A 9,299-nucleotide genomic window follows, 5' to 3' on the forward strand; every position below is an offset into this window, starting at 1 on the left:
CTCCAACGGTGACGTCTTCCGTCTCAGACGTCATGTAAAATGTTACCAAAACGTGCTCCTAATGAGTCATTAGTTGCATCCCCTTCAGGCACACAAACTTGGGTTCCTTCGTAAGAATTAAGGACTTCACGTTGTTTATTCAATTCATATGATACTTTCTTTTTATTCAAATGGTTTACAGTTCATGAATGAAATTTGTTTGTCATTTCATTAAATTTAACATCATTATTTCTTCATGACATCGATGCTTTACTAACTCCTATGCATTTCGGGCAATGAATAGCCCTTCCTCAGGGAGCATCACTGTTGATTCAAACATAATAAACCCATAAACCCACATCAGTCTGTCACTTTTCAATAAACACAAAAAAAACTGTACCAAAAAGTACAATAGGTATGTGACACGTGTGTACAAGTGCCTAACTCATGCTCATTGTGTGCCCTCGTGAGTTGTGTGAAATTCAACGTAGCTCGATGGCGTGCCGGCCATGTGAGAAGGGAAAAGCAAACTTACGTGTATTTTCCATTCCATATTTCGCGTTTCTAGAAACGAAAAATCCAGAACGAAAAATAATAAGGACCAAATGCGAGTAAATTCGACCTCATGTTACGAGGTTCAAAAAATATATAACTCACCTAGTTTGCCCGTTCGTTTCCGACGCGTTAAAATCAGGCTTACTGGAACGCTCGTACGCGTTTCCTTGTTTGCCAGCTCACTTGTCAATGATAGGGAGCCTCTTCAGTCACGTGATGTTAGAGGCAGAAAAAATAAAAACAAACTACGCGGTAGAAAGACGCTAGTACACTACAGATATAGTAATGCACAAAAAGATGTTCAAAGGCGAGAGAAAATGCAGAGTATGTTTCTACATGTGTTGATAATAGATTTTAAAGTGGAAACTTGTAAACGTGGAAAAGATATTAAAAGAAGGGGGACTAAAAAAGGGATTAAAAAAACAGGTCTTTGAGTCTGTGTTAGAAATGTAAAATGCAATGTGGTATAACAATAATACACATGAATGATCAGCGATACAGTCAGCACCAAAATGAACCAAGGATCCTGCCAAGTATCTAATGATATTTACAAATAGCAGGCTAATTCTATCCGATCATTGAGACCATTTGGTTTAGTAGAACTCAATCTCTGTATCCAAGCATTCTCTCGTTGTAACAAAAATGTGTTATTGTCTCTTCCCTCTCTTTTCTCAATGTATTCCAATACAGTGAACTTTAATTGAGAAATGTTGTGGTGCTTTTCAACAAAGTGATTCGCAACTGATGATTTCATATTACGGGTGTGAATGTTTGACTTATGCTCCGTGATGCGAGTCTTGATTTTCCTTTCAGTCTTGCCCACGTACACCTTCCCACATGGGCATTTCAATAAGTAGATTACATTCGAAGTGTCACAGGTGGCTGTAACTTGGAGTTTGATGTTAAATCCCTTCATGGGGTGTGTTATCATGTTCCCACTTATTATGTTTTTTTTTTTTCCACAGTTAAGACAAGGTCTTGTACCTTTGAATTGACTTATTGTTACAGATTTTTTCTTGAGGATTTCCCCCATGTTCCTTCCCCTAGTATGGGCGAATAATGGTGGTGATTCAAAAATTGAATTAAAGTCTGGTTCAAGATTGAGGATTGGCCAATGCTTTCCGATTGTTTTTTTGAAACGTGTGCTGAGAGTAGAATATTTGGATACAATTACAACTCTTTTGTTGTCCACTTTCGTATGTTCTTTTAATAAGTCTGTTCTTGGTTTGTTCTGTACACGATCCTTAGCTTCATTAATTATCTTTTGAGGATAACCTCTGTTTAGGAATCTTGAACCCATTTCATCTATCCTTTGTTTAGCCCTAATAGGGTTAGATGTTATTCTTTTCACTCTTGTCATCTGTGAAAAAGGGAGATGTTGCTTTAAAGACATTTTTGATAACGTCATACCCAGCCAAGAAAGAAGTGAACCTGATCAATTAATGGGATTGAGACCTCACAGTACCTTTCAAGCTCCTGTGAGCCACAAAACGTTAGACTTGTTCGAGAAATTGGTCAAACAGGACCTAGGTAAATTAAACTGCAAGCGCAAAAGCACAAATAACATCACGCAAAAAGATCTTGACACAGTAAGGAAACTGGCTAATAACAACAAAATAACCTGCGTCAAGGCAGACAAAGGAGGAGCATTAGTGATTATGAATCCAGCCATGTACGAAACCAAAGTCATGGAACATCTATCAAAACGCTAATACCTATATGAAGTTGGATAGCAACCCAACTGGAAGATACACTAAAGCATTGAAATCAATAATCGATAAGGCTTATGAAGTTGGGACAATCAATGAAAGAACTAAGAATTTCCTTACAAAACAGAATCCGAAAAGCCCGGTCTTATACAGGATTCCTAATATTCATAAGAACTTAAAAGATCCTCCCATGAGACCCATTGTTTTGACACGCGCTTACATGAGCCAATAGGTCAGTTTCTTGACAAATATTTGCAACCCACAGAAAAAGAACATGCGAACATATATCAAGGACACAACTGATTTTTAGTTGAAATTACAATCAATCACAGTGGAACAAGAGGAGAGTCTAATTTTATATACAGCTGATGTCAAGTCATTGTATACTTCAATCCTGCATGCTGCAGGAATAGAAGCCGTGGAACAAGCCATAGTCAATACCAACTTGGAGTTACCTTTGCAGACTTTCTTTATGGAACTCATGTTTTCACCCTTTATCAGAGTTATTTCAAATATAATGAAGAATGGTATCAACAACTCGTGGGTACATCCATGGGCAATTGCGCTGCGCTGGCGTACGCTAATATCTTCATGAAAGAATATGAAGAACAACATATCTTTTCAAAAACAGAGTGGTGTGAGAACATCAAATTATTGGTCAGATATATTGGTGAAATTCTTATCATTTGGAAAAACTCAACAGAAAAACTGGAGACAGCTTTAATTCAACTCAATGCTCTAGATGATCGTATTCAATACACCTGGGAGATTTCTAAACAGAGAATCACTTTTTTAGATGTGGAAATCACCTTGACAGAGAAAGGACTAGAAACAGATGTATATCGCAAGCCTACAGACCGGAACAACATGTTACACTATTCAAGTTTCCACCAGATATCTTTAAAGCAACATCTCCCTTTTTCCCAGATGACAAAAGTGAAAAGAATAACATCTAACCCTATTAGGGCTAAACAAAGGATAGATGAAATGGGTTCAAGATTCCTAAATTGCAGGTCTATGCCAAAACACAAAGTAGAAATCTCACTTCTCTTACATGAACGATCCCCTGATACCCTCTTGTGAGTGGTTGTATGTGTGAGTGGTTGTTTGTGTGAGTGGTTGTTTGTGTGAGTGGTTGTATGTGTGAGTGGTTGTATGTGTGAGTGGTTGTATGTGTGAGTGGTTGTATGCGTGTATGGTGGTGGGGTAGGAAATTAAACAGCAATCGAGTTTTGCATGCGGTGACTGTTGCCATGTTTTCGCCGTGGATGCATTTCCGTTTGCTGACCTCTTCCTCTGTGGAACAGTGGCATTTCACTTTGTCCTCAGAGGGCAGTACAACTGCCTTGTGTAGCATAGGCCTCTCCTGTCCCTGAGGTGCGGGACTGGGGGTCACTCTTCATTCATACCGCACATTCGGTCATTATTGCTGGGGACGCCTCCATCTTGCGTTGCGCCGCTGCTGCCCTCATCTTTCCCCGATCACTGTGACTGTGAGGGCTGTGCTCTCTGGGCCTGTGCCACGCATTCCAAGGGACTTAGCCTGGCACTTGTCGTGGAGCAAAATTTTTATTTAGAAACATGACCAGCTTGTGTCTGCGCCGAGGCTCGCGTAACAATATACGTAAGATATGCGCGGGGCAGCGTTTCAGAAGCTCACTAGTGCTGTTGGCACACTGCTGTGTCTACAAGGGGAAAACCTAACATGCGACTGTGATATTCGGAAGATTTGCTTCCAATAAACTTATGTGTGATGTTCAAGCCGTTGATGGCCATGGTGGTCGCGGCTGCAGTTTCAGATTTCGGTGCGGGCAGCGGGTCCGATGACGGCAGCGTGGATTCCGACGACCTCCCGGACTGCAACTGCGATGTTTCGAGGCAGGCACTTGTTTCTTTACCTTCTTTCGCTTTTGTTGTTATTTCAGCATTTCTTGCGTGCTGGTGTGCGTCTTCATTATGCAACATTCGAATGTGTGTGCTGCTGAGTTCGCCTGTGGTATTTTCCTGGAGTGTGGTAAGCCGATAACCCGCACTTCCATTCATTAAGTAGCTGCATGTGTTTTTTCGAAATACCTAACAGTGTTGACATTTTGTGTAAAGCTGCTTTTGCTTTTATAAAAGCACTGCAAATGAGAGGAACTCCGCTGAAAGTGAATGTTCAATAAACAGGCACGTTGTTCTCATATCTCCATTAAAATGCACACTGTCTAACAAGCTGGATTTGTATCTAAAACCGAGTTAAGCAGAGGGGATGAGTCTGCAGGCAAAGCCCTGCGAAAATACTCAAATAAAACAAGAGCGGCCGGGAAACTGAAAGTACGGCCGGCCAGCCATGAATAATTAGGGGAGGAGAAGCCGCAGAGCGCACGCTGGGAGAAGCCCTTTGATGTGCTGGCGGCCGTGAAAAAATGCAATTAGGAGGGATGGAGGGAGGCTGATGCGCGTGCTTGTTTGGTCACATGATTCACGGGAACTCAAAGAAAACCGCACCAAAAAGCCCTTGGTTAGACGAGCATTTTGAGCACTTGAATTCTCGCCATTTCCCATTCCTTCGGAATGGAAAAGGCGAGACCTAAAAATCCAGAGCAGGAGGTAGGTCTTTTTCTCTCAATGCTGCCAAACTCTGGAACTCTCTTCCCCTTTCACTAAGGTCCAACCCTACCCTCCTGAGCTTCCGCAAAGAACTGAAAACATTCTTATTTAGAAACTAACCCCCCCTTCTCCCTCCTACCTCCTTTCCCCCCCCCCTCAGAGTTTTTTTCCACTATCAGCGCTTGGACTACTGCAATGCCCTTTATTTGAATATCAAGTCCTCATCATTGTACAAGCTACAAGTCACCCAAAACGTGGCTGCACACATTCTTGATATCCCGAACCATGCATCAGTTAGAGAAGGTATCAAGGGGCTGCATTGGCTCCCTGTTAGGAAGCACATCTTCTATAAAGCTATCTGCTTAGTCTTTCAAGCCCTCCATTATAAAGAGTCTAAACCTCTCTCTGCCCTGTTTAATTGGCACATCTTTTGGCAGATTACGCAGATCCTTGTCTGGAGGAAAGTCAGTATCCCTTGATTTGGAAAAGCAAGACTTTTATTAAAATCCAAAAAATAAATAAGGTCATATGTGCAATATTAATGATATTGAACCAACACATTTGAAATGTGCAAAATGCAGTACACAGTTTAGGCCTCAAAATGCCTAAAGCAGCTTTGCTTTACAAGTAGCTTACCCAATGTGCTAAAAAGTGCATAAAATGTTTACAAAGTTGACCTTAACCTGACAATAGCTTTAATGAAAGCTTCACTTGACTTTGTAAAATGTTTCGGATTAATAATAATGTTTTGAAATATTTTCTAAAGCTCTCAAGAATGTAATGCATTAAAAAAAAAATGTTGATCTTTTTAAACAAATTTTCCTCATTTTATACGATGTGGTGCTGAATAATATCCATTGCTGCTGATGCTTTATTTTATATAGTTCATTGTTAAACTAACATACAAATTGCTTTAGTAGGTTAGAAATGTAGTCATGCTCATGGGAAAGCAGTCTAGAAATCGAAAGGCCTCATATGCAGACACCATTTTAATTCGGTTTCCCACTTCACCATAACTTTTTGTAGTCTATTGTGCCACTACTGGGAAAGGAAGAGGAGAGTCTGTGCTCAGAAGGATTCTGGAAGCCGATTGGACAAGAGAAGATGAAACATGAACTGCAACATTTCTTTTCAACTGTTTATATTAGTGCATGTTAACACGCTTTCCCCCCCCAATACCTTTTAAGGCGCTTTACGTTTTATGCCATTGAAGACGGATGATGAATGCTTAATGCTGATTTGCTATCCTTTTTTAATTATTGCTCATTGCGATTTGCTACTTCATTGTAATTTTTGCCTTATTTGCTAAAGACTCAACTGAGTTTCGTGAACCGCTATTTATAAAAAGTTCTGTTGATATTGATTGGAGTTTAAGCTTCATGCTCTTATCTCACTCTATCCTCTTGGACTTGAACCTTTTATGGGTTCCAACTAGCATCATTTCCACCCCATTCTTAAAATAGGGATTCTTTCCTTTATGGAACTTGCTTGATACATTGCTGGTATGATTTTGATCTAACCATACCCTTTCATCAAATCTGTAATTTTGCTGGGATATTAACTAACTAAAAAGATTTTTACTAAACTCTTAATGAAAATAAAAGCCTTGAAAACGAACTCAAACTGAGGAATAGAATTGTGATTATGATTTTTGTGATACCTAGCTGCTGATCTTCTCATAAATGGCAGCAAAGGTTTGTCGAAGAGAAGAAGGCCCCCCACCCCGAGCAGGATCAACCCTGTTCTGAATAAGATAGAGATGTTAAACCATTTTATTTAAACTGATTCCTGCTCCAGCAAAGAATTTAGTGAAGATCAGTTTTAGAAGATGTGGACATCCTTCTGCAGTTAGTCTAATGCTAGGCACCCTAAGCAGCCGTTACTGGAAGCTCGCTGTTTTATGTTGGATGATGGAATAAGTAATGCAGTATAAGAATTGTTGAATGTGGCCCCATCATATGTGTTATCTGATGGTGATGAGGATGAAAGTGCACGTTAGGGAAGAGGAGGCACCGTTTGGCATAAGGAGCATTCCGCAGCCATGTAGGTAATGTATTAGAAGAAACATCTTTTGATTTAGGAAGAAGGGGGTTGTGTGGAACCTTTGATTAGGGGGTTCAGATCAAAAGGTGCCCCCAAAAGTAATGCTGGACCTCCAAAGAATTTAGAGGATTACATTTGTGGATAGAGATTTAAAAAAAAAAGTTGTTGGGGTTTTGTTATGCTTTCCCTCTCCCATTGTTTTTGCTGTTAGCTCTTGTGTTAGTTCCTAACTTACCCTTTGTGGGTCAAATATGAGGGTATCATATGTCTTACTCGTAATACGGTTTAGGCAAATAGAGAGGAAAGTGGTTATATAAGACACTTCTTTCTTCTGGAATGATAGGTATGATGTAAATTGTGTCAGTAACCATGAGGCTGTTATCTACCTCGTCGGGTAATAAATATGCTCCCAGTTTTAACAATATCAGAGCGTTTACAACACCCTAATCCAAAGGGTAGCAGAAAGATGGATATACACGTGTTGATAACAAGTTTGAGGGAAAAAAGACAAAGAGGCACTAAAGTAAAGGGAATGAGAAGGATGACATCTTTTTCTATGATGAAGTGTTATCATCGCACATTTTTTAGGGCAATTAGCCCTCCCAATTATGGGAGTGCTCCATGCTTTTTAAATTTAAGAAATTGAAACTTGAGTGTTCGACGTTGGTCAGTTCTATACAAAACTGCGTATCGTACTCTCACGTCCCTCCAATAATGTACATCTCATGTGCCCCATTCGCATTAATACAGTGCATCAAGCGCCCTACTCATGTTTCCTTGAGAGTGTCGGGGGAACCAATGACGTTCGGGTATACGAGTGCTGTGCCCATGAGTGCTTACCTGGCGTGTCTCTGGAACCCTGCCGGTGTATCTACCGTCTTTCTCCGGTGCCCTATGCAACTGCCAGTGCAAGACTGCTTCCCTTGCACTGCCTGCTGCTCGTGTGGAGCGTCAAGTTGTCATGGTAACGCACCACCGCTCCCGGGATCCGATCTCGCATTCCCGCCTAAAGGTCAGTGAAAAGTGCCCTGAATTCTTTTTGCCTCCATACCCTTCCGAGGATCCCCACTCATCTCTTACCTGGGTCAACAAAACTAGTGTAACGCGAACATGCACCGAAACAGACAGCTAAATTAGGGCGCAACAAGCAACGTCAAAGATAGCGCTGCTAGGTCCCAGATTAAAAAAAACAAGAACTATTCCCTTTGGAAAGAAACGCACAACAAGCAGGAATCCTACCAAAGGAAGCCCAAACGAAAAACTACGGAACATCACAATTATAACTTGGATGTGTGATAAGAAGGCAACCACAAAACGTTAAATGCACCTGAAAAAGTACATTGGCGAACAAACATAAGTTCTTCTTTACATTAAGTAATTTTTTAATTGCTTTCTTAATTTCAAACCTATTTTAGTTTTATTTCATTTATTTAATAATTATTTTACTTCTAATTGATTTAAGTCATGCTCTTTCTTTTGAAATTCAAGATCGCCGGGTTCTTTAAAAGCAACGCTTATCGAAAAAGGAACCGCCCCTTAGCAGTTGCTTGCATCTTTTGTTTTGGTGACTGCCTTCCTGTATGCTCTGCCAATGATCGGCCATGTTCATTCCAAGTGTACTTATTTTCATGGGTTGGTTGCGCAGCTCCCTTTAGCTGCTATCACTTTCAACACGAGTTGGGAGCGGGGCTCTTAAGAAAATACCTTATCTAGTGTCAAGTGACTTATCTAGTGGTTTTAGGGTTAAACAACCAGAGAAAACTGCAGCACGAATACGGTCAACATTATTTGCGGTAGTGGGCAAAATAACCGAAGTTTCGCTTTATTATACGTAACACAACTAGGGTGACCAGGCGTCCCCATTTTGCCAGCTGTCCCAGCAAATTTCAAGAAATGTAGCTCATGTCCCCGGTTTTTAGGTTTCGCCTGTCGAAAGCTGCGCAAGCAGCGTTTCGCGCAGGCGAAATCTAATGAGAACAGTATATGGCTTGGTCACCGCCTCTCTGTTGCATTGGCTAGTTCCATAAATGGAGGCTAGCCATTGGAACAGAGATCTGTCCGTCATAGCCGGAGCAGATTCGTGGGCGTTCCCGAGAATTTTAGGCTTTTGCCCACGTCATGCGGCTGTGGGCGTGTTTTTTTTTCTTCTTCTTCAAAGCTTTGTTTTTGCCATTTCGGAAGTGTCCTTTGCAGGGGTGGGTTGCGCGATGTCCCTCTGTCCGTTCCCGCCCCCCCTCCCGCTGTCCCTGAGCCCGTTCCCGCCCCCCCTCCCGCTGTCCGTGTGCCCGTTCCTGCCCCCTCCCGCTGTCCGTGTGCCTGTTCCCGCACCCCTCCCGCTGTCCGTTCCCGCCCCCACTCCCGCTGTCCGTTCCCGCCCCCACTCCCGCTGTCCGTGTGCCCGTAGGTGCTCATTTTTTCCTG

At 41.6% G+C, this 9,299-nt stretch overlaps 1 protein-coding gene across 2 annotated transcripts in view; it reads right to left on the reverse strand.

The window, feature by feature from the left end:
• Nucleotides 1-8,075, reverse strand: part of CFAP298 (cilia and flagella associated protein 298) — a 70,604-nt gene extending 62,529 nt beyond the window's left edge. The window contains exon 1 of one of the 2 annotated variants that reach the window (XM_086933996.1): nucleotides 7,959-8,075. The gene's annotated coding sequence lies outside the window, so the exon portion shown is untranslated. Of the gene's footprint in view, nucleotides 1-7,718 lie in introns of both variants that reach the window. The other variant, XM_086933995.1, reaches the window with a different exon arrangement.
• Between the last annotated feature and the right edge of the window lie 1,224 nt (nucleotides 8,076-9,299).

This window comes from Lissotriton vulgaris, chromosome 8 (genome assembly GCF_964263255.1).
Source record: "Lissotriton vulgaris chromosome 8, aLisVul1.2, whole genome shotgun sequence".
NCBI classification, from domain to species: domain Eukaryota; kingdom Metazoa; phylum Chordata; class Amphibia; order Caudata; family Salamandridae; genus Lissotriton; species Lissotriton vulgaris.